The sequence below is a fragment of the Triticum urartu genome, chromosome 5A, assembly GCF_056163025.1.
Source record: "Triticum urartu cultivar PI428250 chromosome 5A, HENAU_Tu73, whole genome shotgun sequence".
NCBI classification, from domain to species: Eukaryota; Viridiplantae; Streptophyta; class Magnoliopsida; order Poales; family Poaceae; genus Triticum; species Triticum urartu.
Genome location: NC_141877.1, coordinates 266861531 through 266872646, shown reverse-complemented (window position 1 = coordinate 266872646; position 11116 = coordinate 266861531). Strand labels below are relative to the sequence as shown.

Below are 11116 nucleotides of genomic sequence, written 5' to 3'. Positions count from 1 at the left end.
ACCGTTAGCATGCGGAGTGTCTTTAGATCTCCTGACTGTCGAGTGGCTTGGTCTTGGTCGAGTGGTTGCTTCTTGGTCGAGTATCTTCGAGTCTGTCGAGTGGAACACCTCCAAGTCGATTGAAAGATGATTTCTTCTGGAGATGTCCTTGGGTAGGTCAGTTTGGACAGGTCCATGCCCCTACCCTAGGTACATAGCTTCATCAGCGCGTTCGGCGCCTGTTGGAGATGCTCTTAGAGCATCTCCCGCCGCGTCCCCAAGAGGCTCCCCGAGGCGATTTTTTAATGCCGACGTACGAAAATCGGTTCAGCCGTGTCTAGGAGTCCGTTTTTCATCGGGTTGGACCGAAATAACAGCTGGCACACCCGAGCCAAACCCGGCGTGCTGAGGGGCACCTGAGGTCACCGGCACAAGCGAAAAGGGGCATGGGGCCGCTCCTTCGGCAAGAGGAGGGCCTTTTCCTGTCGTTTCTTCCCGCTTTCCCCCCGACTTCCCTCTCATTCTTTTCATTCCTCCTGCCAATCTCCTCCTCCTCCCCTCCCAGCCGACCACCATGCCGCTGAAGAAATACGTGATCCCCCGCGCCGCGACGGGTGCGACTGCCGTCGTCGCCCAGCCGAAGCAGAGGAAGCCGAGGGCGCCACCGTCCAAGCCCCCAAGCATGTCCAACGCTGACTGGAGGGCGGAAGTTCATCGCCAGGAGGCTATTACCACTGACCGGCCGAACAGGGCCAACGCTAAGAAGGCCCGGGACAGCGCGGCGATCGCGGCTGCGGCAGCGGCGGAGCAGGTAGAGCGGTCGGCCAAACAAGCGGAGGCGGCTTGCATGGGGATGATGAATCCACCCGGCGGCCACGCCCCGTACGCACCCTAGAGCCAGCAAATCGTCGGTTCACCGGCTAGCTTCTCGTCGTCGCCGCAACCCTGGGGCTGCACGCCGTCGCCGGGGTACGCCGACGGTGACGCGCATGGCGGTTTCAACCCCAACATCACCTTCCTCCATGGTCACCCGGCCCAGCGGACGCCCTCGCCCGCCTTCGCCGGCGTGCAGTACCCTCCGTACACCTACCCACCGTCGGCCTACGCATCCTCCCTGACGCCCCCTCTCCGCCGTGGCGCGCTGCCCTTCTCACAAGCCTCCACGTCGCATCTCGGTGACACCGACGCGACCGAAGCCGACATGGACGACATCATCACGGCCGGCTTGGCCGCCCCGCTGCGTCCCCCTCCCCCCCGTTCACTACCCAGGATGACACAATGGACCTCAACAACGACATGGATGGCGAGCTCGACTACGGCGAGGAGGAGCCGGAGGAGGAGGAGGAGGAGCTGACGCCTGCTCCGGCGAAGAAACGGAAGAAGAAGAAGGGGGCGGCCAGGACCGGCGAGCCACGCATCAAGTGGGCATCTAAGGAGGACAAGTGCCTCACCGAAGCGTGGAAAGTCGCCTGCCTCGACCCGATCACCGGCACGTACCAGAGCATCGACATGTATTGGGACCGCATCAAGGCCGAGTTCGACGAGCGCAAGCTCGTCGGCCCCTACTTCAAAGGCGTCCACATGCAGCACGGGTCGAAGGCAATGGCGAACCATTGGGGGCTCATCCAAACGGCGTGTAACAAATGGCATGGGATCGTCGAGGAGATCGCGGCTCGCCCGGAGAGCGGCGCTAGCATGGAGGATCAGGTATGGCACGCTGGTCTCCCACTTCTTTTCGCCGTGCGCGCCCGCCAACTATTTGTTCCTCGGCGCAGCTACTGCGGATGTTCGCCATGTATCGCCAGGACAACAGCGACCAAGACTTCAAGTACCTCCACGTCTTCAAGTGGATCGAGAAGTGCGAGAAGTGGGCGGATGTCCGGTGCACCCTCGCCAAGGCCAGGGAGACGTACAAGCCAGACGCGCCGACACCGGGCGCGGGTGACGGGCGCCCCGAAGGCAACAAAGGGGCTAAGAAGGGGAAGCACGCCGACGCGGCTACCGCGCGAGTGTAGGAGTCCATTGAGCATTGCCTCGCCGACGCCAAGACCCGGGTCGCCCAGCGGGAAAAGAGAAGACCGAGGCGCGGTGGTCGACGTTGGTGATGAACAGCGCCGTCAAGCTCGACCTGCTCCGGACCAACGTCGCCGCGAAGAAGAGGAACACCGACCTGGCTTTCCAAATGGGTGGGGCGGACATGTCGGCAATGGACGAGCAGGTCAAGGCGTGGTACATGGCGGAGCACGGCCTCATCCTGAACCAGATGTCGTCGACGGCGCCGCCAACTCCCACGCCAACGCCGCCGCCGCCGCCAAGCCCGAGCGATGATGCCTCCACGACGCCCAGCAGCACAGAAGCCGCGCCGACGCCGCCCAACACAGAAGCAGCTCCGACACCGCCAAGCCCGCGCACGCCGACTCCGCCGACGCCGGAGGCCGACCCCGCCATTTGATGTGTTGCCCACACATCCTTTCTTTTTTTGTGCGCCGAACTGTGGCAAGGTGATCGCCGAACTGGGCTGCTGATCGCCGGACTTGTGGCATTTTTTTGTGAGCGGGAATGACCAAGTTTGAATTTGTCGCGACTTGGGGGCGGCGTCTAGGGGCGTGGCTGGGACCTAGATCACCCCCACGGGCCAATCTAGCGCCTGTTCGCCCCCAGGCGGCTCTTTTTCGGCGCCCTGGGGGAGCGAACGGCTGGAGATGCTCTTAGACTAGCCACAGTGGGGAGTAACTTACAGTAGTAACATGTGTTACTAGTCTATATTAATACCTTCACAATGGGGAGTAACATATGTGTGGTGTCATGCAACACTTCCTTTATTAAGTTATAGACTCATCTTGTCTTGGTATGTGTGATGTTACTGATACTACGGCTAGTCATAGTGGGGAGTAACTTAGACTAGTAACATACATATGTTACTAGTCCATGTTATCATCCTCATAGTGGGAAGTGTCAAAGGTGTAGTAACATGCATATCCTCATTTATTGCCTTGTAGATTCATTTTGTACTGGGAACCGCTATGTGATGGTAACATATTATGTTACTCTTATTTATCTCTTTCCTCTTTAATTACATGACACATCATCTTTTTTGCTTATGTGGCATCTATGTTACTACTTATGTTACTCCCACTATGACTAGCCTACTAGTAACTAGTTATGTTACCACATCACTCTCTTTCTTCATTAATTACTTGTCACATCATCTATTTTGTCTAAATATGTGTGATATTACCACATATGTTACTCCCATTGTGGATAGTCTTAGACCCCATCTGTTCGAACAATGCGGCCCCGCATCCCTTCGTGGACTGGTCCGAACGTCCGTTTTCCGTAAACAGTAAACAAGAAGCAGACATGAGGTTTGCGGGCGTCAAGACCACTGTCAGACGCTTTCATGTTGGGTCATACCGGACGTGACCTCTCATTGGAGCCAGTATTGAAGTGGAACGTCGGCCGAGAGCAAAGCCTGCACGGCGTCCCGGTGCACGCGCCTTCTCTCCGCATTCAAACGACACCTATACATCCACCTCCATCCATTAAACATGTGCGGTTGCCCAGGAACCTACTGCAACGCCTGCATGCGACGCCACCCATTCGTTCGCCTGCCAACTGGCATTAACTGTGTGTTGGCCAGAGAAGTATGGTACCAAGTAGCGATGGCAATGGAGGAACTAGGATGAACACCAACAATGGATGACTCTCTGTGCGTCTGGTGCCCTAGCAGAAGCAAGGATGGACAACAAATTAAGGATACGAGGGCTATCCTCTTGCTAGTGCTTTGGGAGATATGGAAACATAGGAATGCGGTAGTCTTGGACGGAGTGACACCGACTACTCATGTGGTGTTGCAAAGAGTGGAATGCGAAGGAAGGGCATGGCAAGCAGCAGGTGAGTTCAAAGGAGACATGGAGAGGTTCTTAGGAGCGCTCCATCAGTGGACAAGGTATCAGTAATGTGTAGTATGTATCTAGGTGTGGATGAGCGCCAGAGTGTGGGTGTGGTTTGAGCCACTAAGCTATAGTTTGATGTAACTGTAAATGGTGGAGGGTCTCTTGTACCCTTTCTCTTTCTATATAGATGATACACATGCTATGCGTACTTGAGAAAAAAAACTGGCATTAACCACCTTGTCGCTTGGCCTGTATCCGCTCGCCATTTAAACATGGCTAGGACCGGCAACAGGTGCATCCCACCTCCGCTCCCCGATCTCCTCTCTACACCACATCCGCCATGGCCTCGAGCTCCAAAGCCCTGTGGGAGAGTCTATCGGACGAACAGAAGTAGGAGCTCACTGGCATTGCTGCCGGTTAGCAGGCCTGCCGAGCTAGACAGATAGAGGTTGGCTTGCCGACGAGCTCTCCATGGAGACCAGCGTTGCGGACGAACAAATGGAAGAGGCGGCTGACGACGATCTTGTGCCACCGCCCTCGTTGGTCCATGTCGGCATCACCATGGGCGAGGCGCGGGCACACTACACTGTCATGGTGTTGAAAGAGTGGGAGGCCACGCTCCGGCAAACGCGGGACAACCAAAGGTACAACCTCCTCCTCCTCGACTAGCACCGGCTCACGAAGGAGCAAATCACCGACACAAGCATTATGGCGGATGTGGAAAAGTATAAGGTGCTTCTCCGGGCCTATGGCCCCGCCCGCGAAATCCGTCACGAGTGATGGCAACTCCACTTGCTACAGGCAGAGAAAGAAGCTATGTTCGCATAGATCAACACGGTGGCAGAGGAATCTAACACGGCACTGACTAAAGGAAATATGCCCTAGAGGAAATAATAAATTTGTTATTTTATATTTCCTTATCTCATGATATATGTTTATTGTTCATGCTAGAATTGTATTAACCGGAAACTTGATACACGTGTGGATACATAGACAAAACACCGTGTCCCTAGTAAGCCTCTACTAGACTAGCTCGTTAATCAAAGATGGTTAAGTTTCCTAACTATAGACATGTGTTGTCATTTGATGAACAAGATCACATCATTAGGAGAATGATGTGATGGACAAGACCCATCCGTTAGCATAGCATATTGATCGTTCAGTTTTATTGCTATTGCTTTCATCATGTCAAATACATATTCCTTCGACTATGAGATTATGCAACTCCCGGATATCGGAGGAATACACTGTGTGCTATCAAACGTCACAACATAACTGGGTGATTATAAAGATGCTCTACAGGTATCTCCGAAGATGTTTGTTGGGTTGGCATAGATCGAGATTACGATTTGTCACTCCGTGTCTGAGTATCGGAGAGGTATCTCTGGGCCCTCTTGGTAATGCACATCATAAGAAGCCTTGCAAGCAAAGTGACTAATGAGTTAGTTGTGGGATGATGTATTACGGAACGAGTAAAGAGACTTTCCAGTAACGAGATTGAACTAGGTATGAAGATACCGGCGATCGAATCTCGGGCAATTAACATACCGATGGACAAAGGAAATAATGTATGTTGTCATAACGGTTCGACCGATAAAGATCTTCGTAGAATATGTAGGAGCCAATATGATCATCCAGGTTCCGCTATGTTTTATTGACCGGAGAGGTGTCTCAGTCATGTCTACATAGTTCTCGAACCCGTAGGGTCCGCACGCTTAACGTTCGATGACAATTGTGTATTATATGAGTTATGTGATTTGGTGACCGAATGTTGTTCAGGGTCTTGGGTGAGATAACGGACATGACGAGGAGTCTCAAAATGGTCAAGAGGTAAAGATTGATATATAGGACGATAGTATTCGGACACCGAAAGTGTTCCAGAGGGTACCGGGTACATATCGGGTCACTGGGAGGGGTTCCGGGCACCCCCGACAAAAGATATGGGCCTAATGGGCCAAGAGGGGAAACGCAGCAGGAAGCAGGGGCTGTTGCGCCCCCCATATGGGCCGCACTAAAGGAGAAGGAAAGAGGGGAAGAGAGAAGGAAGGGGAGGGATTCGGCCTCCCCCTTCCGTCCCTCCTCCCTCCTCCCCCCTCCGAAAATATGGTAAGGGGGCGAATTGGATTAGGCCCCAAGTAGGATTCCTCCTACTTGGGGTGCCCATGGCTGCTCCCCTCCCCCTCCCACCTATATATACGTGGGTAGGGGGCGCCTAGAACACACAACAACATCGGTTAGCCATGTGTGGCGCCTCCCTCCATAGATTACACCCTCGGTCATATTCTCATAGTGCTTAGGCGAAGCCCTGCGGATCACTTCACCATCACCATCACCGCGCCATCGTGTTGACGGAACTCATCTACTTCCTTGACACTTTGCTGGATCAAGAGTTCGGGGACATCATTGAGCTGAACGTGTGAAGAACTCGGAGGTGTCGTACGTTCGGTGCTTGATCGGTCAGAACGAGAAGAAATTCGACTACATCAATCGCGTTCTCAAATGCTTCCGCTTTCGGTCTACGAGGGTACGTAGACACACTCTCCCCCTCTCGTTGCTATGCATCTCCTAGATAGATCTTGCGTGAGCGTAGGATTTTTTTTTGAAATTGCATGCTGCGTTCCCCAACAGTGGCATTCGAGCCAGGTCTATGCGTAGATGATATGAATGAGTAGAACACAAAGAGTTGTGTGCGGTGATCATCATACTGCTTACCACCAATGTCTTGTTTTGATTCTGCGATATTATTGGATGAAGCGACCTGGACCAACCTTACATGACCACATTCATGAGACCGGTTCCACCGACAGACATGCAACTAATTTTGCATAAAGGTGGCTGGCGGGTGTCTGTTTCTCCTACTTTAGTTGAATCGAATTTGACTGCGGTCGGTCCTTGTTGAAGGTTAAAATAGCAAACTTGATAAATCACCGTTGTGGTTTTGATACGTAGGTAAGAACGGTTCTTGCTAGAAGCCCATAGCAGCCACGTAAAACTTGCAACAACAAAGTAGAGGACGTCTAACTTGTTTTTGCAGGGCATGTTGTGATGTGATATGGTCAAGACATGATGTGATATACGTTATTGTATGAGATGATCATGTTTTGTAAAACGTTACTGCCAACTGGCAGGAGCCTTATGGTTGTCTCTTTATTGTATGAAATGCAAACGCCATGTAATTGCTTTACTTTATCACTATGCATTAGCGATAGTTGTAGAAGCAATAGTTGGCAAGACAACCACGATGCTACGATGGAGATCAAGGTGTCAAGCTAGTGACGATGGAGGTCATGACGATGCTTTGGAGATGGAGATCAAAAGCACAAGATGATGATGGCCATATCATGTCACATATTTTGATTGCATGTGATGTTTATCTATTACTAGTAAGCTTGCACGTGCAACGCACGTCTTAACTCTATCACATAATTATGATTATTAACACAGTTGTTTGGTTCTACATAGTTTTTCATCTGCATCTGTTTCACCAAAAAATAGTATTTGTTTGGGTGAAAGAAAAATTAAATCGCATGGAAGGTGTAAATAATACTCCCTCCATTCACCAATATAAGATGTTTTGAATATATCAATATGAACTACATATGGACTAAAATGAATGAACAAACAAACTAAAACGTGTCTTATTCTTTCGATTTAGAGAAAAGTTAGAACCAGAAATGCAATTCAGCTCCCGGGTCCAGATGCTCCTGCAATCTAGACCACACAGGTGCCTTATGATTTGGGCATGGCTTGGTATTCGGTTCGTATTTCTAATATAAAAACAGTACATGATGCCCACACAACAGTATCACTTAATGCGCACGCTTCCTCCCTGACGCCATCCCTGGTACAGACATTGGGACAAACGGAGCCGCCCGTGGTACTCTAGCTGCCCCCACCACCTCCATCGACACCTTACGTCCCATGATTAACGATTTTTTAATTCAAACTGGTAGATGTCACGTACAGATAGACTAAGTACAAGTTTTACACATGAGCCCCCTAAAATGTACCGGGCATCTTCTAAAATTTCACAATAGGAGTCCATGGGTAGAGGTTTTATTTTTTACACGCACAACCAACACATGGCAAGATTTGTCACTGACACAGGAAAAAAAGTCGGAAAGACATCACTTGGGCAAATAAAATGCTGGAAAAACGTTGGTTGTCAGGTTCTCAGTCTATCTACGAAGATGCATTTTGCAGCTTAACAGCATCAGGCATTTTGGGGTAATCTCACATAATTAAACATTAGTCCACACGCACGTTGGCTACTACACTGCAATAATAACAACTAATTTAGAGATAGTTCCTCCCAGCGATGTACACACTAAGCGTCCAGCAAAATACACGGAGGCGCAAACAAAAAATACACGTAGTTAATTTCTAATTCTAGCCAATTGGTCCATTGACTCGATTTAGCGTCTAGCAGATGAAGCGGATCTGGATGCATACCATGTAGAATGCTTCATTGTCAGCACTCCAAGCCAAGCCTGACGTGAGGACGCCGGAGCTCGGCCAACTGATGGATGGAGCAATCTTCTTCCTCCTGCCACCAGCCACCACTGCTGCGCCACTCTCCTCTCCCAACCATCCACAGAAAACTTCCTTCATACATTTTGTCTTCCTGACATTAAGCCTACTTTTCCCATAATATCTAATGGCAAAACCATGCTTCCATGAATAAATATTGTAAAAACCATAGGTTTCTTACATAGAGTCTAGTGTTAGCCCAATAGCACCGTGCTCACCCAACTAATCTGTATACCCCTAAATCATTTGCTCCAGTGCACCAATTCTTCCCAGACATAGTGCCTGGTCCTGTAATTTCAGCGGAGCGGAGAGTGTCGAGCCTGCTGGGACAGGGTGTCCTGTAATTTCAGCGGAGCGGAGAGTGTGCCGAGCCCGCTGGGACAGGGTGTCCTATAATTTCAGTGCAGCGGAGAGTTAGCATACTCCATAAAATGTATTGTATAAACTTAATCAAGCTCTGCAATGACATGACGAAATCGTGTGTTTCTAATCTACGTCATATTTTACTCCGAAAATTTAGTCGGCAATTAGCATACATGTTCACACACTGTCCATGACCTACAATCTAATTTTAAATGATCAATATTCTAACTCTGTCGGATCGATGACCTCTTACTCTAACTCTAAAAATTCCATGAGCAGTGACACACTTCGTCAGACATCGTGTGGAAACTAAGGAATCTTCAGTCAATGGTTCTACTGCTTCATGCCCGATGGATGGCTCTTTACTGAAGCATTGAAAACTATGTGTGCACTTGCCATAGATGTGTTTACCATGAAAAACAAGCAAAATGGCATGTCTTACTACCTGATACCAAAACCATGCTCCCACGAATAAAGGTTGCAAAAATCATATGCTTCACCCAAGGAGTCGAATGTTAAGCCAATAGCAGGCTCAACTACATGGTCCCCCAATTTATCTGCATGCCCTCGAATTGTCTCCTCCAGCGCATCTAATCTTTCTGGGCATGGGGCTCTATCCGTTGGCTGATTCCCGACTCTTACTCTGCAACAACATGAAGCAAAATTCTTATATATGAAATACCAATCATTTTTTGTACATCTATTTAGTTTTTTTTGTAACAAGAAACTAATTCAGGGGAAATGCAAGATCCAACACATGGCAGCACAACTACAACACTCATATCCATCACAACATTTCCAGTTCTATTTACTTTCTCATAGTCCATGCAACCAAAACAAAAAAGCTGGGCTACTCTTACAATGCCTCAGGGGATCATATGAAACTACAATAACCAAGACATCATCGCAACTCTGGTTTTGCTACAGACCATTTACCTCTTATAAGTAAATGCCTATTACCTCTAAGTCCACCCAGGGGCTTGCAGATCCACCTTGCAAGTAGTAGATTGAGCAGACCCTCCATCACCACTTTTAGTTCGATCTTGAATCACAGCCTCTTGGTGTTCATCAGATCGAGAGATGAGAGGACGGGGCAGGGCTTGGGAAATCCTCCCGCCCGTGCACCTGTAGTCTCATGTGAAGCAGAAGAGGAACAACGGCGAGCGGTACGGCGGCGGCCTGCGGCGAAGGCAGCTCCGACGGTGGCTCCAGCGGCACGGGGGAGGGGGGCGGCGAAGGGAGGATCCAGCGCGGGAGGGGGCGGCTCCAACGGGGTGCGGCGAAGGGCGGATCTAGCGGGGGGGGGGGGGGCGGCTCCGGTAGGAGGGGGTGGGTGGGGCGAAGGGCGCGAACAGGTGCGGGAGGAACGGGGCGGGAGGACGTGGGGGTCTGGCGGGGAGGATGTGGGGGAAGAGGTGGGCGGTGGCCAAACTGCCCGCATGGCATGGTGGGTAATTAAAGCATAAAACGTGTTTGGTGTTTTGAAGGGATGTAGACCATCAGATTGCAGGTTTGGATGGATAGGATGACTTGGTTCTCCGCCCTCTCGTGCTTTTATAGTGGTAGTAGATGCATCTTATTTTGCTTAGTACGGCGGTAGCATTATAAGATGATCCCTTAACAAAATTTCAAGGTATAAGTGTTCTCCCCGAGTATACACCATTGCGACAGTTCATCATGTTGAGACACCACGTGATGATCGGCTGTGATAGACTCTACATTCCCATACAATGGGTGCAAGACAGTTTTGCACATGCGGAATACTCGGGTTAAACTTGACGAGCCTGGCATGTACAGACATGGCCTCGGAACACCGGAGACCGAAAGGTCGAACATGAATCATATAGTAGATATGATCAACATAGAGATGTTCACCATTGATGACTACTCCATCTCACATGATGATCACACATGGTTTAGTTGATTTGTATCACGTATCACTTATATGACTTGAGGGATGTCTATTTAAGTGGGACTTCTTAAGTAATTTGACTAATTGAACTTAATTTATCATGAACTTAGTCCTGATAGCATTTGCAAATTATCTTGTAGATCAATAGCTCGCGATGTAGCTCCCCTAAGCTGAAAGATGATAGTAGCAATGATGCTGACTAGGTCCGTGATATGAGGATTATCCTCATTACTGCACAGAAGAATTATGTCCTTGATGCACCGCTAGGTGACAAACCTATTGCGGGAGAAGATGCAGACGCTATGAACTTTTGGCAAGCTCGGTATGATGACTACTTGATAGTTTAGTGCGCCATGCTTTACAACTTAGAATCGGGGCTGCAAAAACGTTTTTGAACGCCACGGAGCATATGAGATGTTCCAAGAACTGAAATTGG

General features: G+C 49.9%; 1 pseudogene; it reads left to right on the top strand.

Moving 5' to 3' along the window:
* Positions 1-553: 553 nt before the first annotated feature.
* On the top strand, positions 554-1994 carry LOC147971006 (uncharacterized; annotated as a pseudogene).
* Positions 1995-11116: the final 9122 nt, after the last annotated feature.